The sequence below is a fragment of the Diceros bicornis genome, assembly GCF_020826845.1.
Source record: "Diceros bicornis minor isolate mBicDic1 chromosome 35 unlocalized genomic scaffold, mDicBic1.mat.cur SUPER_35_unloc_1, whole genome shotgun sequence".
NCBI lineage: Eukaryota > Metazoa > Chordata > Mammalia > Perissodactyla > Rhinocerotidae > Diceros > Diceros bicornis.
Genome location: NW_026690912.1, coordinates 700,105 through 721,234, shown reverse-complemented (window position 1 = coordinate 721,234; position 21,130 = coordinate 700,105). Strand labels below are relative to the sequence as shown.

At 44.2% G+C, this 21,130-nt stretch overlaps 1 long non-coding RNA gene and 1 pseudogene across 2 annotated transcripts; one reads left to right on the top strand and one right to left on the bottom strand.

The window, feature by feature from the left end:
* Positions 1-21,130, bottom strand: part of LOC131402237 (adhesion G protein-coupled receptor E1-like) — a 637,417-nt pseudogene that overhangs the window by 384,013 nt on the left and 232,274 nt on the right.
* On the top strand, positions 551-4,742 carry LOC131402251 (uncharacterized). Of its 2 annotated transcripts, none has more exons than XR_009218455.1 (3): positions 551-619; positions 1,861-1,910; positions 3,054-4,742. It is a non-coding gene; the product is annotated as an uncharacterized LOC131402251 (long non-coding RNA). The 2 variants fall into 2 exon arrangements; XR_009218454.1 differs by having other exon boundaries at positions 1,829-1,910.

Sequence of the window (21,130 nt, the reverse complement as noted above, 5' to 3'; positions counted from 1 at the left end):
TTGACGTTGGCCGGTGTGCAGGGGCGTCTTTGTCAGCTTTCCCCAACTATACTCTTTGCAGTTGAAATAAACCTGAAACGACTTCAATCTGACTGGAAACATTTGCCCCTGCCCAGAACAAAGCAGTCTCTATCATGATTTGAAAAAGGGGCCTCAAAAAACGCTTGGCTGATTCTAGCATCTGGTCGTCAAGGAGGCAATTGACCATCACCAGCCAATGTCAGCTCTACCGCTGACTCTTCCCAAGTGTCCTCCCAATAGGTGAGAAGAGCTAGGAGTCCACCCAGCAGGAAAGCCATCCTGCTGGCTGTGGGACCCAAATGCAAATTAAAAAACCATGCCCCTGTGGAGCACCTACTTTCCTCCCTTTGGATGGGTCACTCATAATGCTCTCAACCACTCCCCACACTTTCCACAGGGTATGGCTAAAATCCAGCCCAATCTTGACTGTCTTCTTCAGGGTCATATCCCAAGACTGGATCCATATCGACATGGATGGTAGTTTATTCTTTGGTTTTCCTCTGGAATAATGGACTGTTGGTGGGTCTCATTCTGTTGGATTAAAGAAGAGCATGTAGCCATTTCTTTAAACAGCGACATGTGACTACAAATGAAAATGGTTAGCCTATTTTATTTTTTTTTATTTCCAAATCTGTGTCATGGGCCAAATACATAAAAGCATAGAGATTTTTGACACTTCTTCATGACTATCACGAGCCAAACTCCCTCAAACAATACGCTCTTCACACTCCCATTGCGGTCGGTAACTGACAGTCGTCTCCAGCTGAGAAGTAGTGAGGCTTAGTGGAATCACTGTTGAGTATCCAGACACGCCCTCTGCCCAAATCTTCATTTTCTTTTCCTTTTTTTTAAAAAACCAGCTCCTCGTGATATGCTAGCACGTTATTTTGCTTCTGAGCAAATGACCTCAGTTTTGTTCACAACCTAAATGAAAATTTCCTTTCATCCCTGTATACCTGTGAATATGTCATTCACTATGAAGATCAGACCTCTGCAGCTTCATTTACTAAGAACCCAGGTCTGTGCACATCTTCTCCAGGAAGGTAGCTCAGTGGGAATACCCAGTAACGGTGACTTATTCACTTCCAGAGAGAGTTGTGTTAGCTAGATGCATGTTCTTTCTGCCGTAAACCATGAGTCATGACAGGGTTGGGATATAGATAGTTTTGGTGCTTATGGTGAGTTTTGGGTTCTACTTGGCTGACTTTTATTTTTGTGGTAAGGAGAGAAGAAGTGGTTACGTTTTGCTATGCAATTTATCTTGGAAGTGAGGATTTCCTATGACCCCTCTTTAAAGCCCCAGATCTAGTTTAATTTGGACGTATCCCAGGATTGTAAGGCATGCTTTAAAAATCACTATTTGCAACTATATTTCTGATTCTGTGTAAATCAGAACTTTTTTGTTATAGTGTCACCAAAACAAAATATAGCGATAACTTGGATCCTGAGGCTATGTAAAACAGCCACAGCAATCTATTCTCCAGAATTTCAACTTTTAAATGTCTATCAAAACAGAGCCACCATTTTCTAAATTATAGCAAATAAATATGAGAAAGTTAAACAAACAAAATAATTTTATAGCAATGGAAAAGTATTTCTGTCAGTTTTTATTTTAGAGTTTCACGCATGACTCCATTTGAAAAGTAGACTCTGCCTTTGAAAAATGTTTAAAAACAAGTGCTCTAGACAAGAAATTGCAAACTGGCACACTGGGGGCCATCTTTGGTGAATCATAGGTTGTTTTGTCTAAATAAGGTTTTGGAAATCAGGTCTTTTATGTAAAATACACATTTCATGCTCCTATTAGAAATCAGAAGATTTTACACTCTTGTCCCATAGTGACAATGACCAACTGGCTGGAAGCAAGTAGAGGCTGCCTCTTAAGACAGGTCATGAGTTTCCATAGTGACTAATTCCACATCAGTCCCTGTTGTCTTCCACCTCAACTCTCTTACTCACATACTTGACCCACATGGACACCCACACTCCACAGCTGTGTCTTTTCCTGTTTCTCATCTCTCAGCTGCACTTTCAATATCTCAACCAGCACATTTCACATACACTTTTGCAGACTCTGATGCTGCATGGTCTGTGTCTTTGTATTTATACTGCATAATCTTACACTGAAGGAAAATGCAGTTCATCTTCAGAAAACTCTCTGAGATCATTAGCAACAGAGTGGAGCTTGGCGAAATGACGATCAGGAGTGAGCACATCATCTTGAGACTTGGTCAGCGAGAGTTGAATGTTCACGCTATCACAATGCCGTAGGCCCCAGAGAGTACAAAAGAAATCAAAGGAATGGAACTATTTATCCACACATGAAAGGGGATGCATTTTCTCACATACCCCTAGCTCGAGTGACGGGTGTGTGGAGCACCTGCCCTTCAGCTGCCGTCTGCCCCTCAGGCAGAACTCTGCCACTCAGGGTGTTTGAAAGACATTGTCCAGACTAATCCATTGAGAAACGGCTGCCCAGATGTTCAGATGCCTTGGAGCAAAACAGACGTGTTCTAAGGTTTATAAAAGTCCAAGACGTTTCCTCTTCTCCTAGAGTCCGTTTCATGTACTTCATCCCAGTGCAGCGAGGGCCCTGTGAACAGACACATGCAGCCTCAGATTTAACACACCCCCTGCTGCCTCACAAGCAGCTGATGCCTGGGGATGCCTGTTCAGTGGAATAAAGATCAGGCATGTGCCCATTATCCTTACTCTTTCTCCCCAACACCTCTTCAATATACTCAGACATGGTGAGAGTAAATCTGTGTCAAATTCAAAAAAAAACCCTAAAAACCAATGATTGCTCATTTTAGTGTAAAGTAAAATGAAATTCTCGATGTTAATTAGACCTTTATTTGAAATCTCAAGAACCAGTTAAATGAATTCTTATTCACTGCCGTAAAACAATGTTTTAATGTTTTTTGCAAGACACGATAGGGCCTCCTACTGCCCGATTTGTTGAACGTGATCATTCAAGGAGAAAGATCTGCTTTTAGGCAAGAACTATTTACATATGGCTCTTTTCTTTCCAGGAAAACATTTTAACCCTGCTGTTCCCATGATGTCACAAGGACTAGAGTGTTGGGGAGGACTGAGAGCACACTCTTCCTCTGGAGTATGTTAGACTCTAAGGGTCCATGACACAGGAGTGGGGAACATTTCATTCATCGAGGATTGAGCCTCTCGTGCTGGGTGTTGAAAGAAACACCAGTGACGTCCCCGTGTATTCACGTGGAGTATCTGACAGTCAGTCATTGCAGGATTACAGAAGGAAGGGCAGTTCAGAGGGGAGGCCCCGGGGAGGCAGGCATGGAGGAGCGCGTGGTGACTGACACCGAGAGCTTGTGACCCGGGCAGGTGGCAGACTCTGTTCGGTCAGAAGACTCTGCCGACTGCAGTGCATAGAAATCCACGTCCGTCCACGGGAAGTCGCAGGACGAGAACACCGCTGACAGGAAGTCACCTGTCAGAGCGTGCGGCACGAGTGGTGAGAATGTTGAGTCTGAACCAAGGTCGTGGTGTCACAGTGGTGGAAAGGCCACTGGAGGTGAAAGAAGCAGACCCAGAGTCATTTCCAAGAACAAACTGGAAGGTTTATGGGACCAATTAGGCAGAGATCCTGAGGAGGAGAGGTGAAGATGTGCAGTGGTTTCCGGCCAGGAAGAAGAGTGTTCCATGGACGGTGAGGACAGATGCGTGCTGGGCTTCTCTGAGGGCTGGGAAGACGCACGGGGAGCTTGATTTTAGACATGACACAAGTTCAGTGATGGTGCTCAACACACATGCGCCAAGGCGTGTCTCTCACACACACACAGCCTAAGAACAGAGTCCATGATCATGGCACAGCCAGAGTGGGCACGACACTGTCGCCACTGACACAGGCAGGGTGAGGGGGTTGGGCCTGTCAGGTGTTCTGAGGAGAAGTCGGCCGGCCTGAGAGTGCTGGAAGGTGCTCAATTCTCATCAAGAGGAGGGCCGGTTTCAGAGATGAGAAGAGAGAGCTGGAGAGGGGAGAGCAGAGTCAGGAAAGGGCGGTGAACCATGAAGCCGAGCAAGGAGGGTCCCTGTGGGGCCACACGTTTCCCAGAGGCCTGATAGGGTCAGAACGTTAGGGGCTTCCTCGGAGATCTCTCTCTCCACGGAATGGTGAGCGCAGAGGTCAAGGGCAGGATGGAATAAGGGATGCACGGCGAGGCCTTAGTGACTGCTGCCCTGATGTACGGGAAGAAAGGCTTCCAGGTCACGCCCAGGCCCCACCAGATGTGTGCCGGCTGTGTGACAGGAGGCGGCAGGAGGAAGAGAGGGGTGAGCACTGATATGGCAGTCAGAACTCCAAGGCTCAGCGAACAGGTGGCCCCAGAGAAGAGGAGAGGAGGCCTCCTCCTGGAAGGACGTGCACAGGGAGAAGCTAAGGCCTGTCCTTGCAGGGGCTGGGCGTTAGTGTGCAATCTCATCGGTTTTGGGGAGTGAATATGTGTTTCTGGAGCACGCACAACATGCCGGGTGCTGTGTGGCATCTGGATGAAAACACTGAACTGACGCAGGCGCAGGTCCTCACAGGGGCTGGCAGGGGAGACAGACCTGCCGGGAGGCACGGGCAGCAGGCCCAGGCGGGGGGAGGGCAGGCCTCCACTGCAGGCCGGGAGGTAGCAGGAGGAGCCCACAGAGCCAGCCTCACCCACACAAGGACCGGGAGATGAGAAGAATATAGGAGAAGACAGAAGAGGGTGGAGATAGGGGAATGTGAAGAAGTGGGGGCGTCCTGGGGGAGGGGAGACAGCAGGACAGCAGGGCGTGAAGCTGGTGAGGAAAGCGAGCCCCTCAAGGGTCGGGGGAGCCCCAGGAAAGCCCTTAGCTGGGCGGTCAGAAAACCAGTTTGTCAGAAGGATCAAGGAGAGATTGATGGAGCCAGTGCTGAGAGCAGGGAGCTCAGTTAGGCGGCTGTTGTAAGAAGCATGTGCTTTCCACCCGCGAGGTGCTGGGACAGAGGACGTAGATGCATATTGTAGAGAAGGTCTGAAGGATTGAGAAAGCACGGGATGGGTTTCCTCCCAATCAAGGGAGAAGGTTGGATGAAGGCTGGACACGCTGGGCGGCTGCTCCGCAGGTGACCACATCCGACCCCTGAGCTGCTGACACTCATCTGCAGAAAAGCGTGTCAGTGCTGGGTGCATATTTACTTATTTTACCAGCATTAAACAACGCTAAACAGAATCCTTGAACCTCTGAATTAACCAGACTCCAGACATTCCTGTAGAAATATCTACAGCTTTCTGGTGGACTGGACTTTGATTAAAATAACAACAACAATACACAAATCCATGTGCCGTGTCGGTGCCTCTGGGAGCCTGGAACCATCCAAGGAGACTTGGGGAAGCCTGGTGTGTAGATGGCAAGATGGGAGCCCGTGCGTCCCTGCTGCACGTCGGCCTGAGTTTGTGTCAACACCACCACAGAAGCACAGTGTGAAGACAGCATGGCTATGTGAATTTATAGGTGGGAAAATGAGGCTCGGCGTGCTTAAACCTTCCTGAGATCATGAGATTTTATACAGAAGAGGGTTGAAGGAGGCAATCTCATTGAAGGAGGTGCTTATGACACCCGGCTCAAAGGTGTGCCAGCAAACGGGGAGTTTCATTTGGATTGTGGGTCGTTCCAGGCTGCCGTGAGAGATGCTAACTGGGACGCAGGACCTGACGCACCACGTGGGGCCTCGAAGCCTGACATCCAGTGACTGAGACTGGGTGTCCATCGCACTAGATGGTCCCATTTCAGTGCTGGATTTCAATGACTCTCTGTTTCACTGACTTGCCGTCAGTTCAAAGACTCGCCATTATTTATGAAAATGCACTGCCGATTAAACTAAAAAAATACCCTTTTATGACTTAGATGTTTTATACATGTTGAAAGTGTTCCTCAATGTGTTTATTGAAATATCTCTACTTATACCCACGTAAATCCATATATTTAGACAAAGACTAGTATGATACATCGTTATTTGGAAAGCATGAAGAGGACAGTGTAAGTGAGCTGGTGAAGGCATCATAAAACATATTCACATTCAGAGCACAGTTGTTCCAACCATGCTTGACTGAGCCACAAATGCCCATGTTTTCCACTTAACCATGGCTGCCCACTGTGGCTACAGTGCCTGTGAAAGCATTTCGTAGAAGAGACTCTAATCACGGCCACGGTGTTTTCCCAGCCGCTGACACCGCTCGGCAAGTTTTGATGCTGTGGCTTCCTTGAGCTCCCAGACATGAATGGAGTACATTTAAGCAATGGTGGGGGACCACATGCCTTTCTCAGATGGGCCTTTCCATGTTTGTTGCTTGAAACACCCAGAGGTCGCCCTTGGTCAGCCACACCTGCAGAGATGACCCCCAATTTTCTCCATGCAGTGGAGGTGACACCTCTCACAACTGTCCCTGGACAAACACCATAGGATGCCGGGTTTGCCAAATCATCCTAACATCTGAGATGGTAAACTATGGGAGACTGAGCATCGTGGGACTGATGGCCTATGGCATCCAGGACTTCTTAAAGATGATATTTTATAAGGCGTGGAACTAGAAAAGGAAACATTATTCCAATTGCTTTTGATATCCTACAGATTGCAGGGAGCATAGCCCTGATAACTCTCCCCTTTAGGATCTCGTCTGCCAGGACACCATCTTTCTTTTCTGACATGCATGTGCAGAATCTAGGTCATGATTGTTGAGGCCTCGGACACCTCAGCATCTGTTTATGTTGTCAAGAGAGCTATGCAAGAGGTGAGAACTCAGGGTTTGAAGGGCTTTCGGGGTTTGATGAGTGAGGTCTAAATGAGGTGGCCCATGGACAAGGCGGATGTATTTAAGAAACTCACGGACCCTCATCCTTCAGCAGAGCAGTGACGCGCTGCCCTGTTTTCTCCAGGGGAGAGTCCCCTGCCTGCTGTTCAAGTGGTCAGCATTGCCTCAGAGAACGTTCAACTCAGCCCAGACCAAGTCTAGAAACAAGAACCTTGTTACCTTTTTGTTTTTAAATGCTTTTAAAAGACAAAGGTGAAATCAAGCAGAGCTTGATGATCTTATGAGTCCAGCAGCAGAAAGCACAGGCCACGTGGAGCCAGGAAAGAAGCATGTGAGGGTGAGACACGCTTAGTCTCAGGAAGCAGACCCGAGGCAGACCCACGTCTCTCACAGCTAGCACTCCAGGCGGAAAGAAGACAGGGTCTCAGATGACAAAGGACATCTTTGCAGTTTCAGTTTTCAGAAACTTATGTCACCTTAGAGCTGAGGACAAATTTATATCTGAGCCAGCAGGACATTGTCTGCCTTCACATGCAGGAGGTACAAAGGGCAGACTGAATCATTGAAGCCACTTAGGAGCCTTTCTCTGGGAAATGATAAAACTGGTCTATTCAGCGTCTGCCAGTTGATAGTCGATCTGGAGAGAAAATGCATCTGCAGCTGTAGTGTGCTGCATGATGCCGCCAGCACGGCCTTGCAGGGAACGCTGTTGACTGACCGGTCAGAGCATCCGACACAGATGTTACTGCAGACATCACGCCTGGTGGCCCATTCCCCCTCCTTCCTCGGATACGATACCTGCAGACCTTTTAGATTCGTTCTTTCAGGAGACGAGAGATCACCTTAGGGAGAGTCCCAATTGTGAAAAGCACACCTGCCATTGCATACCATAGAGTATCTCAATTCACACCGAGGAGTCCATGATGATTCAGTACAGATGCGTGCACTGATAAATAATCGCTACGGTAAGATCCCTTTACACTGCACTGTGATTGGGGGTCCTAACCATGGGGACCTAGCATTTACATAGGAGATTAAAATTTAGGATGTCAAGAGTTTGGATTTGAGAAGGTGGGTTGTGCAGGATGGTGGGCTCCCTCCAGTGGAATTAATTTTTAAAATGCACTTTTGCAGGAAATTTAATATGTAAATCTGACATGTGGGGGTGTGGTAGAAGAAACCATGCTCTCAGCTTCCTCTTTTCTCCCTGGAAGGTCCCAGACTCTGTTCGGTTACTCAGGGTGCAGCAGAGAGCTTGAAAGCCAGTGGTGTCCCGTAAAGAGTGTGGTAACTTTGTTTCTGGTGCCTTAATCAAGAACGTTTCAGAGATCACTACCTCAAGTGTCCTTCCAACTCTAAACTCTTAAAGACAGACTTTTTCAGAAGACAAAGAACAAACGTCTGGAAACAAAAGATGGAAATGAGGGGCGGTGACGATGATTATTGTTTCTTATACTTTATTTAATCTGACAAACAGAAGTAAACACTGGGTAAGAAACGATTTCTCTAGACTTCTGTAAATATGAGATTTCACATTTGACAAACGACCTCACGTGCCTTTGTAGATCAATGGAGTGAACTCAGCACATTTTCCCTGGAAGAATATTCAAGAATAAAGCGCCCTTGGTCTGTTCCAGGTGCCCGGTCGGGACAGGCTGTTTCTGTGGACAGGGAGCTCCTAACCTCATCGATTCCCCATGTACCGACACCTGGTGCAGTTGCCTGCAGCTGTCAGTCTTCAGACCTATTCAGAAACAGCTGTCTTTTACAGCACGGAATTTACTTTTTTATTTGAATGTTTCAACGGCTGGTTTTTAATTTTCAAAATAAAAATTTAGGTTTCATATTGTTCAAAGGAATTCATGCAACAGGTTACCTTTGATTCTCATGTAGAAATATCTTTTTAAGGGTAAAAGGACTGGGGTCTCCATGGCCGTTACCCATTAACCCAACACTGGATTGAAGAACTGCTTGCTTAGGAAAACATCTTTTGTGAGAGGTACCTGTCTCTTGATTAACATAGTGGTTCAATGAAAATATCCTTTGTTTCAAGGGCAGAACTGGAAATTCTGGAGGGAATAGAGCCCAGAAATATGCGTACTTTCACTGATACAGAGAGCGTGACGACTGACCGGACAGGGAGCTGGCCAATTTGGGTGCGAGGACAGGGAGGAGATTACATCACAGATCTCAGTGGAACCACATCAGTTCTGCCTAAACATGAGTGATCTTGGTATAATTACCAATTACCTTGGATAATTGTTAAACCTACCTGATTCAGGACTTCCGAATAGGCCCAGGGATTCTTAATTTATAACAAATGCTCTCAGGTATTTAGATAGCTGGGCAACATTTGGAAACATTAAACTATGTGACTTTCAAGCATTCATTCATCTCAGACGCTGTACAGTTTGCCTCTTCAAAGTACATAAAATGGGATAAATAATGTATCCTAAGAAAGTTCTGGGTTTTGAGCGGATCTCTCAAATTAATGCTTATAAGAATGAAATTTCACTAAGATCTTTCGAGGTTTCCATTTTTTGACACAGAACTTGAGACAAGCCAGATATAAGATAAAGTTTCCACAATTCTTTGGGCTTCTGCTCCCACATAGGAGTGAGCCTCCGCCATGTAAATGTGCCCAGATTCATCTGTTATCCTGAGCCAACATGTTCAAGTGTGGCAAATGTAATGTTCATTTCCTGAAAAATCTTATTAGATACAAGAATTGGGTCTCCTCTATGGAATTGGGCGAGTGACTGAACAGCACACATGCAATGCTACATTTCACTTTTTGGAAAGTCTTTGGAGTAAAGGCTTCCCTTGCCTCCCCCTCCACCTGCCAGATGTAGGAGGTAGTGCAGTGGATGAGGGGCCCCAGGTTCCTCCCCTTCTCGAGGTGACATGATCTTGCTTTGCCCCTTACCAAGATTCACCCAAGGAGCCTGTTGCTTCAACACGTTGACATCACTTCAGACAAATTGTATATGTTAACACTGAGCATCTGAGGCTTCCTGGGCCACCAGCATGTGCTGCCCATCCTCTGTTCTCTTGAGATGCCTCCAAGGCCCCACAGAGCAGGCTCTGAGGCCACAGGCCCCTCACATCGTGGTGTGCATGCACCCTCAAGGGCCAACTTTTGTTTCTGTTTTCCAGTTGTTTTCCCTTACATGAAACTGAGATCTTTTACTTTTTGTTTTGATTTAAGTCAATTTCCTCTTTTTTTAAATCTTTGAGGATAGAAAAATTACTTCTTAACATGTCTTTATCAAAAACATTCCCATCGTCAAAAACAACAACAGGCTAATTCCGACTCTAATCTTCTCTTCTCCCCACCTCAATCCCTTCACCTTTATGCACAGATTTAAACTCATTTTACTGAGTCTGTTTCGTAGTTAACTATAAACAGCAGTATGAAAAAAAGAACAAAAAGTGATTGTCCCAAGTAGATCTTTGGAAGCATTGTTGCCTTTGGAGAGCCAGGAGCACACTTTCCGTTCATACAGTGCTGCTTAGCAAGGGATGGCGGTTGAAGGATGATGATTAATAACAGACATTTGTAGAACTGTGTGAACATGTGGACAATCTTTCTTATTCAGTCATGAGGAATATTTAGAACTGAGTGCCCTATTGGAATTTTCAGGAAAAACAACCTCAAAGCTTTGGCTTTGATTTACAGATATTTCATTTTGTCCTAGAGGAAGACTGTAGCTGTTCCTCTTAGAATTTACCTTCCTATAGACAGGAGATGAATCAGAATCAATGTCCCCAATGTTACTGTTTCTAGGGTGAGGTGTGGGGAGTGTTATCAACTGTAGAATGACATCAGCTGTGAGACTGTCCCAAGAGATGAAGGAGAAAGAATATGCAATCCTTCTCCATCTAAGCAGAGGAATCAGGTTTTTTAATTTCCAGAGGTGTTTTTAGGGATCTGGACTGGAAAAATAAGGATGAAGCTGAAGGTTGTATTTCTGTGGGTAGTCTTCCACCTCACTCCTTGGGTCTCAGTGATGCTCCATCCCAGGTGGATGTGAGCAATGACAGTTGCTCACTTCTTAAGATGATGCCGCCAGGACAAAGCTGGTGGTCACCTTAGAGTGGGCAGGGTCTGGCCGTGGGATGGGGCAGAGAAAGGATACTTTCTTCTTCACAGTTCAAGAGGGACTTTGTTCTATTTTTCCATTTAATGTTCTTTGAATTTGATATATTTCTGTCTGATCCAAAGCTACAGTCCTCCAGTGCAGCTCACAGACTGTAAATCTGAGACCTTCTAGGTACTCTCATTGGGCAGTTCTGACGCTGGTGTGATTACAGAAAGGTCACTTCTGAGAGAGAAAATGAAAGTGAAAGTAATCTGAGGGAAGGAAAGATAAATTTCATTTACAAAATGTTCAGGGATTCTTCCTAGAAGATCCAAGTGGGGGGAAGATTTCAATTTAGAATCTTATGGATCACAGCTCACCTGTTTTATTACTAAGCATAACTACTCACTAGATCCATTTGCTGCTGAGCAAGGTCTGTTCTGAATTCAGACTTGGCTAGTAAAAGCTCTATAATAAAAGCAATTCTTTGATGTCCAATCCCAGCACATAAAATCCCAAAATATGCTTTTACTAAGGTGAGTGAGTGAGTGGTTTGGGTTAACGTGAACAGTTACAAATGTCAGAGGCTTGGAGGGATAGAAATTAATTGGAAATTTCACTCAAGCCAGGTATCTGGTTTAAATTTGAAGAAATGAATATATTAAATATGCTTTATTGAACTGTCATGCATGAAACTGCATCCTTACATATCTGAAAAAAATGGGATCATTTTCCCAGAAGTTGGTAAGATTCCAGTGGTCTTTTCAGGGGATAGAGAAGCCCACGTCTCAGCACCCCATCATATACAGCCTGAAAGCCTTGCCCAGCCTGCGGAAATTGGGTTCCAGGCTGATGGCAGGCTGATGTGGCTGTCAACACACTAGGCCAGGGAGGCCGTTTCTCAGTGTGTGAGTACTGACAACCATCACTGGCCGGACATGGTCTGGGTCAAGACTACACAAAGTGGCAGTCAAGGCAACGGAACAGCTACTCTTCTCATGTAAAGAGAGAGAAGCGATGCTCACTATCTCTGCAAAGGAAATCAGGTGGATTTCCCGCAGCACCTGTCATACCTCTATTCCCTGAACGGGAAGCCCAGGAAGTTTAAATAAACAAATGCATGTGTTGTGAGTAAGGGCACAATGGACATAATCCAAGGATGTACAGTGTGATTATGACATTTTTGCCTTTTAGGATAGATTTTTTTGAAAAATTAAGCTGTAGAAGAAAAAATGAAATATTTGAGAAACAGCATTATAAATAAAGTCATCTATTTGATATAATTTATGGAATTCCATAGAAATCATCTTTTCTACACATTCTCTCCTACCGCTCTCAATATATGTGCACAGACATAGGAAAACAGTTGTATATTCATTCAACAGAATGGTATACTGCACATGCTATCATAGACTGGATCCATTTAACATCTCCAAGCTTTGATTTCCATGTCTGTAAATAGGAATAATGATAGCACGTACCTCCCAGGAAAGCAGTGAAGATTACCTCCTATGACACATGTAAATTACTTCAAGAGATAGAAAAAGTTGCTAGCTATTATCATCATCATTAATAAAGCTTAACACTGTTCTGACATTTTATGTGTTAGAAAAGCGACAGAAAACAGATTGAATTCCCAGAGAATATACTAAAGACAATGGGCAGCATGTCAGTTTTAGTTATTCATTTGCATGCATGCATGTGCATGAAGGAAGTGTTTCTTCTAGTTGAGAAATAACAGTTCTTTTAATAAGCTTCTGTGCTATGGAATTCCTTTGTCTCCTACTCCTCTCTCACACCTCCAATTTGAAATCATAGCAGAAAACAGATTTCCTGTTACGCAAAGAGTTTGCCAGGGAACTTTCAGAGAGCTCAATGGCAGTCCCCAACGTAATAACCTCTTTCTAATAAGTTTCACGCAGGCGTTTAAATGCTTCCCATTCTAAGAACAGCTCAAGCGAGGCAAATGCCAGTCCTAGAATCCAGGCTCCACTCTTTCCCTTCGAGAGGGCTGTGCCTCTGGCTGCCACATGTAGAGGCAACCACAGCTCAGGGAGAGCTCCTACCAGGCATGTGAACTCTGCAGCAGCTGTAAACCTGCAAAGGTGACAGTCTTAGCCAAGAGGCTAAATTGCCACTTGAACTTCAAGCACGTGGGGCATTGTGTGTATATTTTGAGGCTTTTTAACACTTAAAAGCTGCAATTCACAAGGACACTTAAGCCTGTCTCTTTCATAGAGGAGCAGAGAACCAGAGTCAAACTAGGCAATGACTGTTCATGACTGCAATTCAGTGAAGGAAACAAATCACATGCGAGTTTATGTATTCCAATAAATATCATATTAAATATCATCAAGCTGTTTTAAGGTAAATTTTACATTAAAATGGGAAAGAATGGTGTTATGTGTGAGAAAAAGCAGACAACGCCCTAAGTATCATATCCTTGTCTACTGCAGCATGTCCCCTACAGAATTCCCTGGATCATGGTTCTTACAACTTTTTCTGTAAAGAGTCAGTTGACAATTATTTTAGGCTTTGCAGGACATGTGGCCTCTGTTGCAGCTCCTCAGCTCTGTCACTGTAGCTCACAAGAATTCATAGACAACACATAAATGAGTGAGTGTGGCTGTGTTCCAATAAATTTTTATTAAAAAAAAAAAAAACAGGCAGCCAGCCCAAGAGCATGTTTTGCTACACCTTTTGTAGTTAAATACTATTATGGTGTCCTGAACTTAGCTGCAAAATTTTATCTATTCTCCAACCCTATACAAATGAGTTTGACCATATGTTTTCCTAAAACAGATTAGTGAATTTACAGAAATAGCAGTAGAATATATCTCAAATGATGCAACAGAGAAAAATAGCTGGGAAAAAACTCATAGTCTCAGCAACCTGTAGAATAATATCAAGGGGTATAAGACACTTATAGTTGGAATTTCCGAAAGAGTGAGACAAGAATATTTGAGAAAATAGTGGTCAAATACATTTCTAAATTTGACGAAAACTCTAAATCAGCAGATCCAGGAAACTCAATAAATCCTAAGCAGAAGAAACAATACATACACAAATACACAGACACACAAAGAATGTCTACTAAGGCATATTAACAAACAAATTGCTGAAATCCGGTGATAAAGAGAGTATCTTAAAAGTAGCCCATCACATATGGGCACACAAATGAAAGAACGGCAGCAGACTTTTTGACCAATACTGTGAAGCCAGAAGATAATGAAATGACAGCATAAGTGCTGAAAGAAAAAAATCTGTCAGCCAAGAATTCTATACCTAGCAAATCTATCCATTGAAAACAAACACCAACCACATGAGATACCACCACACACTCGTGGAACGGCTGTAACCCAAAAGTGTAACATTACCAAGTGTTGGCGAAGAAACTAGGACCGTCATACATTGTTGGTGGGGATGTAAAATGGTACAGCCATTTTGGAAAAGAGTTTGGCAGTTTCTTAAAAAGATAAGCATCTATTTACTATATGATCCAGCAACTCAATCTTATGAAGATATCCCCAGATAAATAAAAGCATATGTCCACACAAAGACTTGCGCCTGAATGTTCACAGCTCCGTTATTTATAATAGCCCAAAATAGAAACAACCTAAATGTCCATCAAGAGATAAATGAATAAACAAATTGTGGTGGTGTAGCCATGCTGTGGGATTTTATTCACCAATTAAGAAAGAACAAACTACTGATGTATTCAACAACCTGGATGAATCACAAAAACACTATTCAGAAACAAGAAGGCAGACACAAAAGACTACAGATCATAGGATATCATTTACAGGAAATTTAGAGAAAAATCAAGTGTGTAGAGAGAGCAGATCAATGGCTTCTGGGGCTAGGGTTGTGTATTGGTCAGGGTTCTGCAGAGAAACAGACCCAGTCGGGGAGACCAGGAAACAGAGATTGCGGCCTTACCCAGTTGGGTGGTCACTGCACCAAGAGATCCCCATGTTCCTCCCAATACATTCTGTCTGCCCCACAGCAGTGCTCCACAAGGGGTCTTAGTATATTCTTAATGCCAAGATTAAAGCCATATTTATTCCACTACAAAAAAAGTTACCAAAAATTGTCATCCATTACCACCATTTCTTTTATTTCAGTACAAAGAAAATAAGGCTTTTTAGATGACGAAGAGTTAAAAAAGCAAAAATTTTGAGGGACTTTAAAATGATCTATCTTTGCTTATTCTTCTTGACAGCTCTCCTATTATTTATGGGAATCGGGGAATTGTGGCATTCTCTCAATTCACCTGTAAAGCATCTGGCCTTCATTTGGGGGAACCTGGTTCATGAAAGGACCACTTCTGGCACTGGTCGGGAAGCACTAGGTTGTCAATATTCTAGGCAGATCTGTGGGTGGGTAAACAGCAGGGAACGCTCTTCAGAAGAAGAGCCCCTCGTTTTAAAAGGAAGGCTGGGTCCATACTGCCGACATAGGGATTTCTCTACTCTGAAGGGACCCCACATTGGGGATCTGAATTTGTAATAAATGCCAATTTCTTTGTTTACGATATTGTTACATTCTTACTAATCACAACATATGTACTAAAACCTAATCAGCAATCTATCAAAGAACAAAGCAACATACAGAAAACATCCTCAGGACGTAAACGCCTGCCTGCAAAGAGTAATTGTGCTGTTTAATTGACTATCGGTAAAGGTTTACAAAATGGCCATTGCAAATGCTGTCAAGAGCTGACGTTTCTGTCATATGTAAAATTGGGGGCAGCTAGAGAACTAACTGAGAATCTTACCGACCAGGAAAGGCTACGACAAAGGTGGCTTTCCTACGGCCATTCTAAATCAGACCCTTAGCCAGGAAAAACACATTTTTTCACCAAGGGGATTGAAAGGGCTGTGTTAATTTCATGACAGGAAATTATGGAGAGTAAAACGTAGGCTAGAAGACAGATCTGGTTTTTCCAACATGGTTAGATGGTGCATGGGCCAGGCCCCCAAGGAATATTTTACCTGCAATGCTTTATGATTGACAGGGGGTTGTGGATTTCTTTTTTTTTTTCTAGTTTGATTATGAAGATAAAAATAAAATTTGACTGAGATCTTTGATGATAATTTACAACATGTGGGAAAATATTTCCTATAATTTCCACGAACAAAAGCCAAGAATTTGAAATGGTGTACCAAGGAGCCGAAAATCTCATAAAAGTTGCTTTTCTACATCTGAAAGAAAGAGAAAGTTTTCCATATCTGGGTTTCTTAGAACTGAGTAAAGTTGTCTGGGAATTTTGGTTGAAGATAAATACACTCTCTTACAATGAGAGGAGATGGGTGGGGGTTTAGGGAAAGAGAGAGACAGAGTCATAGACAGAGAGAGAGAAATAGAGAGAGAGAGACCGAGGAGGGTGGAGAGAGAGAGAGAGAGAGAGAGAGAGAGGGACAGAGGGAAAGAGCAAGAGAGAAGCTTAAGAGAAAAAGACGCTATTTGTTGGTTTGTCTGTCTTTTGGGGTTCGGGGATTGATTTTGGGTCCCAGGAGAGGGAAGTAGGAATGAGAAGAATCTATTAATCTTACAACTATGTGTTTTGTTTCTTCAGTGGTCAACTTTTGTTCAGTTTACTTTATTAAAAATTGAAATGGAACACAGAATTTGAATAATTTCTTCAGGATGAGAACAGTTGTTGTGACAAAATATTTCAACTAAAGAAAAACAAAACAAATCTTCCAGGGAATGGAAATTCATTTTGGGGAAAATCATCATTGATTAGCCATGCCCGTCCTGGGTGTGAAAGTATACAGCAGTGACATCTGCTTTGACCCGGCCTTGACAGGCCTGGGACTGTCCTGCTCACGTGTGGTGGTCAAGTTGCAAAATAGCGGATCACCATATCAGGAGCCCAGGGAAATTCACTTATACAGAAATTTGGTTCAAGATACATCATTTGATATTAAGTTTGTATGTTTAATTTAAATACAAAATAAAATTTATCCTGGGGTTGAAAATATTAACTCCAGGGCTAGGCCTATATTTCTTTTTATTTTTTATTTTTGTGGTCTTTTCAAGGTGTACTTTTTAAAAGTTGAGGGAAAAAGAAGATATGAATAAATTACTCTGTCGCAGGAAAATGAAATGAGTTGATAAAGTCGGTTACATCTATTGATATTAACCCTATTAGAAATTAAAACTGAAGAGATTTTAAAATATTTTTATTAATTCAGTAAAAACGGGGAAGAGGAGAGGGAGGAGCATGAAACGGGTGACAGGGTACATGTGTATGGTGATGGATGGTAACTAGTCTTTGGGTGGAGAACATGATATACTCTATGCAGAAACCAAAATATGATGTACATCTGAAATTTATATAATGTTATAAACCAACGTTACCTCAATAAAAAATTAAAAAATATACAATAATAAACTGATCAAATGTTAGCATAAATAACATTTAATAAAAAAATAAATATAATTTTCAAGCCAAACAATTTTTACTGACAAGAGTTGGTGTTACTTTACGTTTTTGAAAATCTAACGTGTGGCCTAAGGGAAGGCAGCTAGCTACTCCCGGGTTGAATCTGTGTTGATATGATGTTTTGGTTGCAGTATACAAAGCAGATCCAGTGTTGTCAGATACATAGTTAGAAAAGAGAGGGCTTTTCACAGCCTCTCCAGAGAAGTGTGGCAGTTCTTTGACACTATGCCACGGTGGTAGCTTCTTAAAGGGGAGTTGCGATGTGGACTCTGATACCACATGTGTGGAAGCCTTGTGTTGTTTGACGTCAGCATCCATTGACCCATCGCACCCTGTAAATGGATCTTTTGCCTCTGCATCATTTTATTTATTTATTTTTTTGTGAGGAAGATCAGCCCTGAGCTAACATCCGTGCTAATCCTCCTCTTTTTGCTGAGGAACACTGGCTCTGAGCTAACATCTATTGCCAATCCTCCTCTTTTTCTTTCCCCCAAAGCCCCAGTAGATAGTTGTGTGTCATAGTTGCACATCCTTCTAGTTGCTGTATGTGGGACGCGGCCTCAGCATGGCTGGAGAAGCGGTGCGTTGCTGCATGCCCGCGATCTGAACCCGGGCTGCCAGTAGCAGAGCGCGCACACCCAACCGCTAAGCCACGGGGCCGGCCCACCTCTGCATCATTTTATATAGCATCATGCATTGTCATTTGGAAAGTGTCGGTTTCTTTGAGTTATATACAGGTGTTCCAAATGCTGACGCTTTTCATTAAACAATACATAAGCATCACTTTTGTCAACGTCACCACTGCTAACAGAAAACTCCTGTGGACTGGCAGCTGGCGGGCTCACAGCGGCAGATACGAGATCTCCAAAATTCTTATTTTCACATGGACGCTCAGATTGTATCATGGCAACAAAAACTGGCAGTTGCGGTCCTTGCAAGAACAGGTTCATCTGCTCACTGCTGAGATGTCTGCCCAGTTCCCCAGACTGACGGATCAGAGTCTGACCGTCAGTCACTCTCTCCAGTAAGCGCGGGATCCCATGACAAGGATGCAGCTGGTCTTCCTGACAACTCCACCGATGGCACATATGCTTTTCTTCAAGACTATCCTCATATTTCTGGATGCGACAGAAGCACTTCCTGCCTGCTTCCCATTTTGACAAAGAAAATATTAAAAAGATGCACACTCAAAGGTCGAGATTTGGTAAAATTAATAGTTTCACTGCTTGATCAGAGACATTCTGAAGTCAGACTGGCGTTGTGTCCAGCTGCCAGTTCCTGATGGAATAATGCAGTGGCTACCCGCAAGCTTGGGGCCATCATCCTGATTTATCCTCAGGTGCCTGTAGGATTCCCAGCACTGTAGTTCCAGGACAAATGATGAGATTCACAACAGTTACGTAACGCTTTGGGTGTTTCAGCACCACTTTTGTTTGTCGTGAAGCATTTACACAAAAGATTTTCTTTGATGGCGCTGGGTCCAAACACATCTGTAGAAGGAGAAAAAAAAACTGAGTATACTTTTGAAAGCATACATATTTATAGTCTAAACCTAAAATATTCTAGACAACACAAGGAATATACAAGGGCGCATTCCCTTAGTCTCAGAGAGATGCTGTTCTCGTGTGTCACATGACGTCTGGTCAACTCCACGGGACACTCGTGAGAGAACAGAGCGACAAGGAGCAGTCCATTGTGGGCATTTCTAGGGCGGCTCTAACAGAGCACCACCCCGGGCGGCTCAAAAAACAGAAAATTGGCTCCTCGAGTTCTGGAGGCCAGAAGTCCGAGATCAAGGTGTGGGCAGGGTCAGTGCCTTCTGGGGCCATGAGGGAGATCTGCCCAGTCCTCCCTCCTGCTTCTGGCGGTTTGTGGCGTCTCTGACATTCCTTGGCTTGGATCTCTCCAGCTCTGCTTTCTTCTTCACGTGGCGTTCTCCCCGTGTGTGTGCCCGTGTCCAAACCTCCCCCTTCTAGAAGGACACCGGTCATATTCAACTAGAGCCACCCTAGTGATTTCATCTTTATTCCTTACATCTGCAAGGACCCTGTTTCAATAAGGGCACATTCTGACGTACGGGGGATTAGGACTTCAAGATATGAATCTTGCGGGGACACAATTCAACCCATAACATATGTTTCAGTGTTATTAGGAAAATAGCTTGCTCTCTAGGATCCCCCCGTAAGGGTCTCAGGTAACCTCAAGGGTCCACACTCCATAGCTTGAGAATATTCACTTACATTTTTCTATTGTGCTATTACTCCATTATTAACTTCTTTTTTAGATGAATCTTTTAAATTCATTTCTAATTAGTTAGTTGGGTGAGGGTCATGGGGTAGCAATCTTTCTTCCCAATTAACCAGCCTGTTTGTTATCACTGTTTAGTGTGATGACCCCTCTTTCCTGGATTTCATCTGTGTTGTTAACCCCAGAGAGTTTTTCCACATTTTAACTGGGTGTTTCTGATGCACAGGTAGAAAGTTGTGGACGTTTATTTTCTCATCAGCTTGTGATCATTTTACTATTTCTGATCATTTTGTTTATGGGTGATCATTTTACTTCCATTTCTTCAGGGATGTTTTCAGGGGCGTCCTCGAGAGAGGGTGCAGGGCTGTGTGTTCTGGCTCAGCCTCCAGTGATTAGTGAATGAGACCAGGAAAGGGGCTCTTCCTGCCAAGTCTCAGGTTAAAAGATGCTGACATCTTTCCATTACTCACAGGGAGAAAGAAGTCAGAGTCTTTAGCACACAGACCCCCCAAATGGACCACCAGATCGTGTTTCCACTTTCACTTCCGGAGCTGCTCGTGGTCCCTCTTTGTTCTAATCACCCCGAGTAGTTTCCTGTGCACCCAGCACACAGAGCCCACTCTCCTCTCGTGCTGTGTCATCTGCCAGGAATGCTCCTCTGCACTCCCAGGCCTAGGGAGCAACCTGACCCCTGGCAAATATCTGCACTTTTTAAGAGCCTGTTTAAATGCCATCCCTTCTCTCGACCTTTCTGACACTTTCTCAGAGCAGAATGTTCTTTTCCATCATCTGCATTTCTAGAATCCCACAGCTTGTTTTCAACATAACCACCTCATGTGACATTCAGTGTCACCTTGTTCCATCTCAGGCTCAGCCAGGAGCCCCAGCCCCACAGCACGGAGCACCTGTGGGCACTCAGTAGAGCTCAGCTGGGTTTAACTTGAGATATCATGGGGGGGGCGCGACTCTAGGCAAAGGGGCCAAGTCCCCTTGCATGGTGTCCACCAACTCATCTGCTCAGGATCAGGCTTGCCCTCACTCCTCCACATGTTGCCAGATTTATAGGGCCTAATTTACATCCCGGCCAGCCTCCCCTGAAAGGTGTCTGATGGTTTTCCTGCCTGTTGTCCTCCTTTACAATCAGGAAAGTGGAGGCTCAGGACAATATATTCCACAGTGTTCGTGTTTTCCAGAGCCACAATGCTACCTTCAGCCTCCATCCCTCTGCCTCCAGCCTCAGCCTCCAGCCTCCAGACTCAGCCTTCAGTCTCCAGACTCGGCCTCAGCCTCCAACATCCGGTACCCAGCCTCTTGCCTCCAGCCTTGAGCATGCAATCTCAGCCTCCAGTCTCAGCCTCTAGCCCCTAGCCTCAGCCTCCAGCCTTCAGCCTCAGTCTCCAACCTGCAGCCTCCAGCCTCCAGGTGCCCGCAAACCAGCACCAAGGAAGTGTGATGTCAACATCCGAAACCTTTTCCCCACATTAGCTGGCAGCGAACTTTTATCTAAGACTTTAGGCCCTGAGCTTTAAGAAGAA